Here is a 9,557-nt window from a genome sequence, read left to right on the forward strand (position 1 = left end):
CAAACCCATGGGGTAATTTCCAGTCTCTCTGCACAGGGCTGAGATGACGTGGTGAGAGAAGCATAGAGATGCTGAAATTTCAATCTGCCACATAATGTGCTCCTAATACTGATAGCCTTGTAAGTGTGGCGTTGTCATTGGTGTTGTTGCTGTTGTTCTTGTAATTGTTGTCTTCCCATGTTTGGTGCTAAATGTTGTAAATTAAGAGAAATATTTAAATTTGTAAAGAAACCTAAAGTTACCGTGGAATTAAACACACAGTAGTCCTGCAAATGCAAATGGAAGAGGTATGTCTTCATTTAAAATGGCAAGCCACATCAATGTAAAGTGCTATGCTGCTGATGTAGCTGCTTTTACTGCGTATCAGCTTTGCATTTCCCTGGGTAACAAAGAATCAAGCTGCATGTTTTCATAGCAAAACTCATCTTTGAAAATTGAAGTGGAATATCCATGCTTATAAAGCATTATAGCTGGCAGTCGGGAGACCAGTGTTTTAAAGGTTAGCTGAGCTCGTACAGCACTTGTAAGATCCAGAGTGAGAACAATGCCTGTTCATGTCCCATTGAAATGGTGGCTTCTGGAGGACAGCAAGGAGCAAGAGTGAGAGTTGGTGAAGCCAGATGGATGAGCTGAGTTCAAAGTCCTTCGAGAAGCTATGGCATATAGCTTGTATATCTACTCAGAAAAGCCATTGCAACTACTGTAAATGACTCTAAATGGCCTTATTTTCCCGCTAGCTAGTGAAATAAGCAGCTTCAATGGGGAGGAGTAAATCCATTTGATTTCACATGTTGCTGAGAATAACCCTCTTAGTTATTAGTAATAACCCAATCTATCGCTAGCAGCATGGCCACCATAGCAGAGACAGCCTTATCTGCCACAGAATCATTGTATTGCTTCTAACGTTTCCAATCACAACTGAACAAGGGGAGACGGAAAGGCCTCAAGGGAAGAAGATCTGCAGGAAGCAAAGAGCAACATGGAGAACTTGGGTTATAAACGTGTGTGACAAATGAAATATATCAGGGCCAGTGTATCTTTTGAAGACTTTTCCCAGGCAAGGCTGAGCTCTTTCCATTCCCAACTTCCTTCTAAGCCAATGCATGGTATTTGTTAGGTCATGAGATGGTGGAAGTGTTGGCTTGTTAGCTCATCTTCTGAAGGGAAGAGAGGGGCTTCTATACCTTGGGTGTGTGAAGCAGCAGCTGTCAAGCTCAGGGCTCCAGTCCAGGATTTAGATGAAAATTCTCCATTGAAATTGATGGCAAAGCACCTGATCACCACGGCAGCGGCGTTCACACACGGCAATGCCCTGGGAAATTCTCACTTGGAATAGATCAGATTCTGCTTTATTTATGCAATTATAAATCCAGTGTAGCTCCATTTGAAACAACTGTTTTCATCCAATGCAAATGAGATCAAGATCTGGCCCAGACTGTTTTTGTACACAATGGAAACTGACTGAATTATGGAAAACAGGAAACAAATCTAATGTAAATCTAAATGGAAATATCATGCTCTCTGTTACATCAGAATAAATTGGAAGCAAGTCTGTTGGTTCTAATGGAATTCATCTGGATTTACACCAGACTGTGGCTCAGCATTTGTCAGTTGGCTGCACACCGACATCAAAACGCAAACCATGCTACCTCATCTGAATAGCTTTGAACAATTTCTTCCTTTTCCTCAACATTTAAGCAATTGCCTCTGCACCCTGATAGCTGATTAGCCTTTTCAAACAAATAAACCCCTGCAAACAGACATCAACAAATGAGCCCTGCTCTCGCTAGCATTTTCAGAATGTAAACGAATCTGAAGTACTGAGCTTGGTTTTGGAGTCACTTAAACTTGCTCCTGTTCCTCTATGTTCACAATGTAGAGCAGTAGGATTGAGCTCATGGGAGGACAGACCTCAGCAACAGCTATTCTGATTTCCCCAAAGTACGTCAAATTCATTGCCTTCCCACCAGCAATGGTCAGGGCCAGCTATTTCCTAGGATGCACAGGAGACCTTTCAGTAGATAAACAAAATATTGTCATACATCCACTCTTGCTGTGTTCAGTCAGATGGCCAGAACAGAGCCATAACCGTCCCTAACGGATCTAATAGGAAATGGTGTCATGCTCTGTTCCCGCAGGCAAGTTATTGCTCCTCTCTATGCCTCTGTGCAGCTAGCCATGGGAGCCTGTTGCTCATGGGGCACTCTTCATGGGGAAAGGGACAGGGTTAGTTAATGTCTGAGCAGCAAATTTGAATCCCTGGTGAAAGTCGCTGGAAAAGCGCAATGTCTGAGTAAGAGCACAGCCACATCAGCCCCTTCCCTTGAATCTCAGTTACCCCAGCCTCTTACTTAATTCACTTTTTAATCTGTGTTCATGTTTCTCTTCGGCTAATTAGTAAAATGTATCTTAATTAAAACAAGAGGAGGAGAAGAAGACACACAAACAAACTAAAGCCCTAAGTCAATGAGATTCAGGGAGGGACAAAGCCATTATTCAAATATGAATCTTATTGGTAGCCAGGCAAACATGGTAATTAACAGTTATGGAGAGCATTTCAAAGGTAAAGAGTTTTCTGAACGTTGGATAACTGTTTGCCTGTACACCCTTCTTTCAAGGGACTGGCTAGAGCCTGCTGTCTGAATACCACAGAGCCTGGCCGCCAGTCAGTCTCCAGGGGAGAAGAGCTAAGGGAGTGGTGTGGTCAGCAGCCCTTGTTGCTATTTCTCTACCACTGATTTTCTGTGGGATCCTCACAAAGTTAATTGGGTGAGATTTTCACAAGTGGCCCCAGTCTATGGCTGTTTTAATGTGTAGATGTTCAACCTGAGACATGCACAATCACCCTTTGCTGGATCGTTAGCAACAAAGCATGCAAGGATCTCGACCAGCATCTAAATGTGCCAGCCACTACCTCTCAGAGTCTTTATGTTCCTACCTGTAAACTGTTATAATAAATACTTTCCTGATTTTATAAAGCTATTAAAGTCTCTCTAATGAAACAGAAGCTCTCAAAGAGGTGTGATTATTATAGCTTACTCTTGCTTAGGCTTATTCCTGCAGGTCCGCTGTGCTTAATTTGTGAGAGCTTTCTCATTGCTGGCACTGCAGACCCTGCGTGGCATGTAGTGTCTTGCTATCTTGTTTCTGCTCTTTACAGCATCACCTGGAATAAACGCCTGCAGCCAGGATGCACCTGACAATTGTGTTGTTGATACACAAACAAAAGTTCCAGCTTACTCATCACTCACAGCCTCTATAACTCTGTTTGCCATGTACCACAGGCTTATTTCGTCCATGCCAGTGAAGCTGGCATGTGCGAACTCGGAAGCAAAGAGAAAGCAGAAATGAGAAGTAACTGGGTCCCAGCCCAATCCCAGTTCTCTGCAAGAATGCACTGTATGCAGTCATGGGCAGCACTGGATGGCAAAGTACACGTAATCCTAGGGAACCAGCCAAAGTCAATTTGCCAAGCTCCTTGGAGAGTCTCAGCAGCATCACTGCTCTTTATTCACTGCCTGTAAATGTCCTTAGTGCACACGATAATAAAACCTATAGTGAGGTATGTGTAATAGGACCACCAAATACAGAGTCAAGAGAGAATCACAACTGCAGAGGCATTTTCTGCTCCAGCAATACAAGAAGATGGGGGGCAGTTATTTGCTTTTACAGGAATAAAACTCTTTAGGTAAGGACTTTAAAAGTGGGAATAATTGTAATTTACTGTTCACACTGTGCAGTGGGGAATCAGGCCCAAGCTTGTAGCTACAACCTTTAGCTATAAATGCTGCAGACTGGACTGTGCGGTGCAGAGCTTTACTGAGTGACTAGTCACATTGATTTCAGAACAGCTTTCTGCAGGGTACTGCACTGTTTTACACAGGTATGAATGTGAGATCCTATGCTTCATTCTGATGATTCTGATCTTGTATTCTGAAAAATTGAGTGATTTTCAGTGGGTATATGCCTGACTTACTTGAAAATGCATGTAACCTGGCTTCAAGAGCTGATACAACCTTGATAAGATTCTCATTAAGTTATTCTTCTGATTAAACCCTATCTATGTTGGGCAGAATCCTATCCATTTCAGCATGGAGACTTGCGAACACAGAGATGGGTCTGATGTCAGAAATCAGGTTTGGCCATGATGGCAATAGAACAGGTTAGCCTATAAGCCCAAAGTAAATGTGCAAACTCCACCTGTTTAAAAAGAAATGCATTAATAGATTCTATGACTGATCTCCTGAAATGTCATTTGAATAGTTTTGACTGTGCATTTGTTTTATTCCTGGGAAATTTCAGAGTACAAAAAGACTTTTATTTTCCTTCTTCATTTGCCAAGAATTTCTTTGAAACTTCTTTGTAATATAGAGTGAGACTTGGACCAGATCTCTAGGTCACATAAGCAGACATATCTCTATTGACTTCTGTAAAGAGATGCTGAGATACATGGCCTAAGGATCGAGGACAAGAAAATGAAAGCAAGAAACTGCTAGGTAGGAAGTTTCTTGACCAGGGAAGTAGTTACTCCAGGAAATGTATTATTTCCTAAAAAACTGATTCTTCCAAAATTGGTTCTCCTACCTATTTGGGATATGAATGTCTAGAACACCTCTTACTGACACAGTGCCATCCTTCAATCAATCCCTTTTTATGCTGATAGTTTGAGGACTTTCCCACTGTCTGTTCTGCCTCCTAGGGCCTGTGCAGGTACTGCTGGATAGTTTGAATTAAAATATTTAATTGGGAAAAAAGTTGCAATAAGTTTTTTAAATATAAAGCCTTAGGGGATAGTGCCTGATTGTGAATTGGAGAATGTGGTGGTACGGGAGAGAGTTGGGATTATTTTAGGTGATTTTAGCACTTCTAAAAGCAAGTGCTTGAAGGCCATATGCTGGGAATGCAACAGATAATGTACCTGGATTGATGTGTATAGAGATGCTTGGGTGAAGAAGGAGAGACAGGGACCTAAGGTAGAGGCAGGACAGAGCTCTGAATAAGGACAGCCACCCATAGACTAATGAGACACTAACATTAGGAATGAAAGGAGGAACAAGGAAGAATAAGTGGAGCCTTGTGGTAGCCATAAGCATTGAAGTCCATTCTTAGTGTGGGGCACCCTTCCAGGTTGCTGCAGTAAAGAGGCCTGGGTGCTGCAGTATCAAGCCCTCAGAGAGATGTTCAGAAGGGAGTCTGGACATGATGTTATGAGGCAAGACTGTATGACAATGAAGAGGGTAAAAAAAAACGACTCAGGGTTTAAGCCAGAGCTAGCATAAGCTCTGGGCACATCAGGCTAGACCTGCCCAGTTCTGGTTTCTTACAACTTCCTCTGAAGCTTTTAGAACAGCAAAAGGATGCTGGAAGAGAAGGGTTTCCTGCTGCTAAGCCTCCACCATCACTGGGGAGGTGACTTTTTTGTAGTTTAACAGCAAGTTGTCAGTCTTCAAGCCTGTCAGTGCAGTGCCTTTCTCCCACAGGGAGTAGCTCATTTCAGCAAGGAGTTATTCCTGGTGTATATGAAAGAGAAAAGAGCTTCCTTTTTTCTTTAAAGGAGAGAAGAAATGGTTTTCCTGACAGAATCCCAGTGACGGTATTGGGCTATCAAATGCTGGGAGAACTCCTTAAAAACATTAATTATGGAAATGCCTAAAGCAGCAAAAGCTACACTGAAAGATGACATGAGAAGGGTGCCCTTGGCGAGACGCAGGGCCAGTCCATCAGGAGTGTGTGCCAGCGACCAACTGCAGATGCTTGAGGAAGGAACACCAGACCAGAGGATGCTTGGAAGTGTCTGTTTTTGCCTCTCTGAGCTTATGGAGGATAGTGCTCTGCCCAGCACCTCTTCTCCTTCCTGTCACTGTTGACTGAATTTTGTTTCTATTTTCTTTCACTTTGAACATGGGGAAAGGAGGGGAAGCAGGTCTACAAAGCAATTTCCAATGTGCTTCCCTATTTGTCTGTCTGGTCGGTACAAACAGTTGTTTTTCTTAGGGACAAAGGCTGAAGATAATTCCTTTAAGTGGCAATTAAGCTCCAGCTCCTGTAGAGACACAGCTTGAGCCACAGGCTTCCCTGCTTCCCTAAACCAGGAGCTTTTCTTCCTGTCTGTTTTGTGTTTGGCAGTGATTACGGCCCCACTTCTCCAGAGTAGCCCAAAGTGATTGGAGCAGCGGGGAAAATGATAAACCGAGGATGCTCCATAAACTGGTGTGTCCTCATTCTGAAATGCACTAATTTCATAGAGCAGGGAATAGTTTCCTCTCAATCCTGATTTGAACTCCTTGTGTTTCACCTGCAACACTTCTTGTTTTCCAAGAGCTGAGTCCAGTTCAATCTCCTTTTACTCCTGCTGTGCTGGCAAATGTTGGAAAGAGACTTTTGATCATGTTGGATGGATTACTGTGGGCTGATGGAGCAATACTTGCACTCCAAGACTCAAAGTGAGTCTCATCAGCAGACGTGTGTGATCAGTTTGGCTCATTAGTTAATGAGGTTAATGAGGACACCTGTATCAACCATCTGATATGAAAGGGGACGTGTCTAGCCATAGTGATTGCTCAAAATGACACAGCAAATCACTGGCAGAGCTGGGAGCAAGCAGTGCACAGCAGGGCAGGACTTTATCTCAGGTCTCCTCCATGTCTGAAGTCATCCCATCCACCCTTTGGAGCAAGTGGATGGACATGGCTGTGAGCTTGAGGTGACAGCTCAAATTCAGTCTGGTGTTGGGCTTGTGCAATGGGGAGGTACAAGATGTCAGCATGCAGTTTGGGTTGGAAATATTCTCCACTATCAGTGAAGCTCGTGAACCTTAACAGAGCTTCAAAGCCTACCCACACCTCCATTGGCAAGGAAACGTGAGCCACTGACACGGAGGATCTCCCTTTCCCAGACAGGCTTATTATCAATGGCATCAAATAGTTGGATGTTACCATTTCTACCTGGTTTTAATGATGCATCACCCCTGAATTATGCACCATCGGTGACAGTAATTTTCTCTGATTTGGACAGGTGGATGGAATTATGGTGCGCTCTGTTTGGTGTGCTAACAGAATCAGAATTAATATTTTGTCTTGCCTGGCTTATCTTAGCTAGACAGTAGCTATTATTTCACCTACTCTGTTTCTCTTCCCCCTCCCTGCCACAACTAAAATAATTCGATTTTGAGCTATACTTGAAGCAGGACTCACCTCAAATCAGATTTCAAATTCCTTGACCGGAGTCCGATCTCAATGCTATCAATCTCCACCACGTCCGAGCACAGTCAGTCATGTAATAGGATGGATCAAGCAGGGAGAACACATTTTGTGGGTCACTGCAGACACCTGCACACAAACACACGCACGTATTTGACTTTGTGTGCATGCAAGCCAGCATGGGGCAGAGTGAGAAACTGCTTCCCATCAGCCAGCATGGCACATGCTCCTGTGCCCCACGCCATGGCCTTGGGGCCGTGCAATCCCTCACGGAGATCGTGGTTATGTCCCTGCAAGCGTATGTGAGCACACATGCAGAGGAGCATTCCTGTGCACTCGTGCTGCATGGTTCTGAGTGTGTCTGTGCATACCTTGCTGTGTGCGTGTGTATGCTGGGAAGCAAGTGCGTGAAAGCAAGAAGGATTTGATTACTCACAACGCGCTTCTCCTCTGCCGTTTCTTTTTCTACTTTGTTCCCACTCGTGCTGAATTACAGTCACCACCACCGGTCTTTGCCTCCCAGTGTTGTGTTAGTTTCTATGTATATTGCATTGTTTGCCTTCTTTTTTTTTCCCTTTCCCCTCCCTGCTCGTGGTTGTTTGTTTTCTCTTCATGTGTGGCATCAAAAGGCGGTTTGAACAGCAACTATCCAATCCAAATGAAAGGGGATGTTGCTTATGGAAGATCCAACAGAAGCCTGAACAGAACTGATACTAAATTATGAATTAGCTGGAGATTTTTCTCACCTCTTTTCTTTCTCTTTATTTTTTCTTGCTTTTTTTTTTTTTCCTCCCTATTTTCCTAACCCTAATTAAAATGTGCTGGACACAAAACTGTAATAAAGGGCTGGACTCATTATTTTTGTTTATGGCGAAACCCAAGCGGAACAGAACTCTAAATGGGCTCTGGTTGAGTCCCATCTACCTCCATAAAGAGTGTAATAAATATCAGCCACATTGATTTTCCTTCCCCGTGAACCCTTTGCTATTTGTTCTGGTCTAAGTGCACTGTGTTTTCCTCTGAGCTTTCTTTTGCTCTAACTGTTCTATTATCTGTTGTTGTTGTTAATCTGTGTTGAGTATGTAATTGAGATCCTAAGAGGGAGGTTAAGAAAAATCCCCTTGGGAAGACATCTGACCTACATGAAGAAAGAGGAAAAATAAAATAAATAACCCAAGCCATTGAGGCCAACTGCTCCGTTTACCTGGAGGAGCCATTTCCTTTATCAAGGGCTCTCATCCACCCCAGGTTTAGCTCTCTTTCTGTAATTAGTTGTATGTATGTGTTTTTAGCCTCTACTTGATTTTTGCATTGATTTCTTTGCCTTGGGGGGACATTTGCACGTTGATTCCGTAAGCCTGATTTTCCCATTACCTGCCGTTGTCTGCTGAACTGGTGTTACAGTCAGGGATATTGTAGGCAGAGGTAGGTTGTGGCCCCTTTCCTCTTCCCGTTTGCATGCTGCAATTTAACCTGGCCCAAGTGACACAGTACATGTTGGGGGGTGATGTAGAAGGTGTCTCAAAGCACAGATGACAGCTACTTAAATCCCCTTGGATTTCCCAGGGAACGAGGCGTAGGCACGGCTGAAAGCCTCCTGGGAGATTGTCTGGGAAAGGTGTGTTCACCCAACCTCAGACACTGCTCACCCGCTTTCCATCCACCGCTGGCCACCTGATCCGGGCAGTCTGTGTCCTGAGCACTTGAACTTCCCGTCTCCCTTGTTCGGCTGCTGCCGCAGGGACGTATTGCAAATACACGGAACCTATTATTGCCTGCTCACTGTACCAGTTCCCGAATCTCAGCAGATAAAGAGTTCTTAGTGTTTTCTTAATGTCTCTTTGTAGTTTATTAGAGGCCTAGAAGGCATGAGGGGGAAATGAGAATGTGACTCAGAAATCCCTGTTCTGAGTCACGTGCTTCCTTTGCAATCTCATTTGTAACCAGACTATTAAAAGTGAATTATCTGAGCCAAGCGGCAATGCTGAAGCATAAGGGCTGGGGGGAGGGAAGTAACACTTCCCTCTGGTGTCTCCACACGCAAGAAGCTTAGTTCAACCAGTTTAATCTGTCCCTTTCTGCCCATACTGGGATTTTTGCTGTTACTACAGGAGGATTGTTGGCATTAACGGTTGTGGAGATGGCTGGCTTGATTCCCCCTCCAGACCTGGTGAAAAAACATCCCTCATGGCTGCAGCATGGGGATGTCTTCATGCTCTTCACATGAAGCTGGGAAGAAGAAAGGGAGGTGCCCATGTTGTATCAGCTCCGCTCTCCCTGAAGAACCTGGCATGTGCTGGCAATGTGCGCTGGCAGCCCAGAAAGCCACCCGTATCCCGGGCTGCATCCTCAGCAGCG

This window comes from Vanellus vanellus (assembly GCF_965231255.1).
Source record: "Vanellus vanellus genome assembly, chromosome: 25".
NCBI classification, from domain to species: Eukaryota; Metazoa; Chordata; class Aves; order Charadriiformes; family Charadriidae; genus Vanellus; species Vanellus vanellus.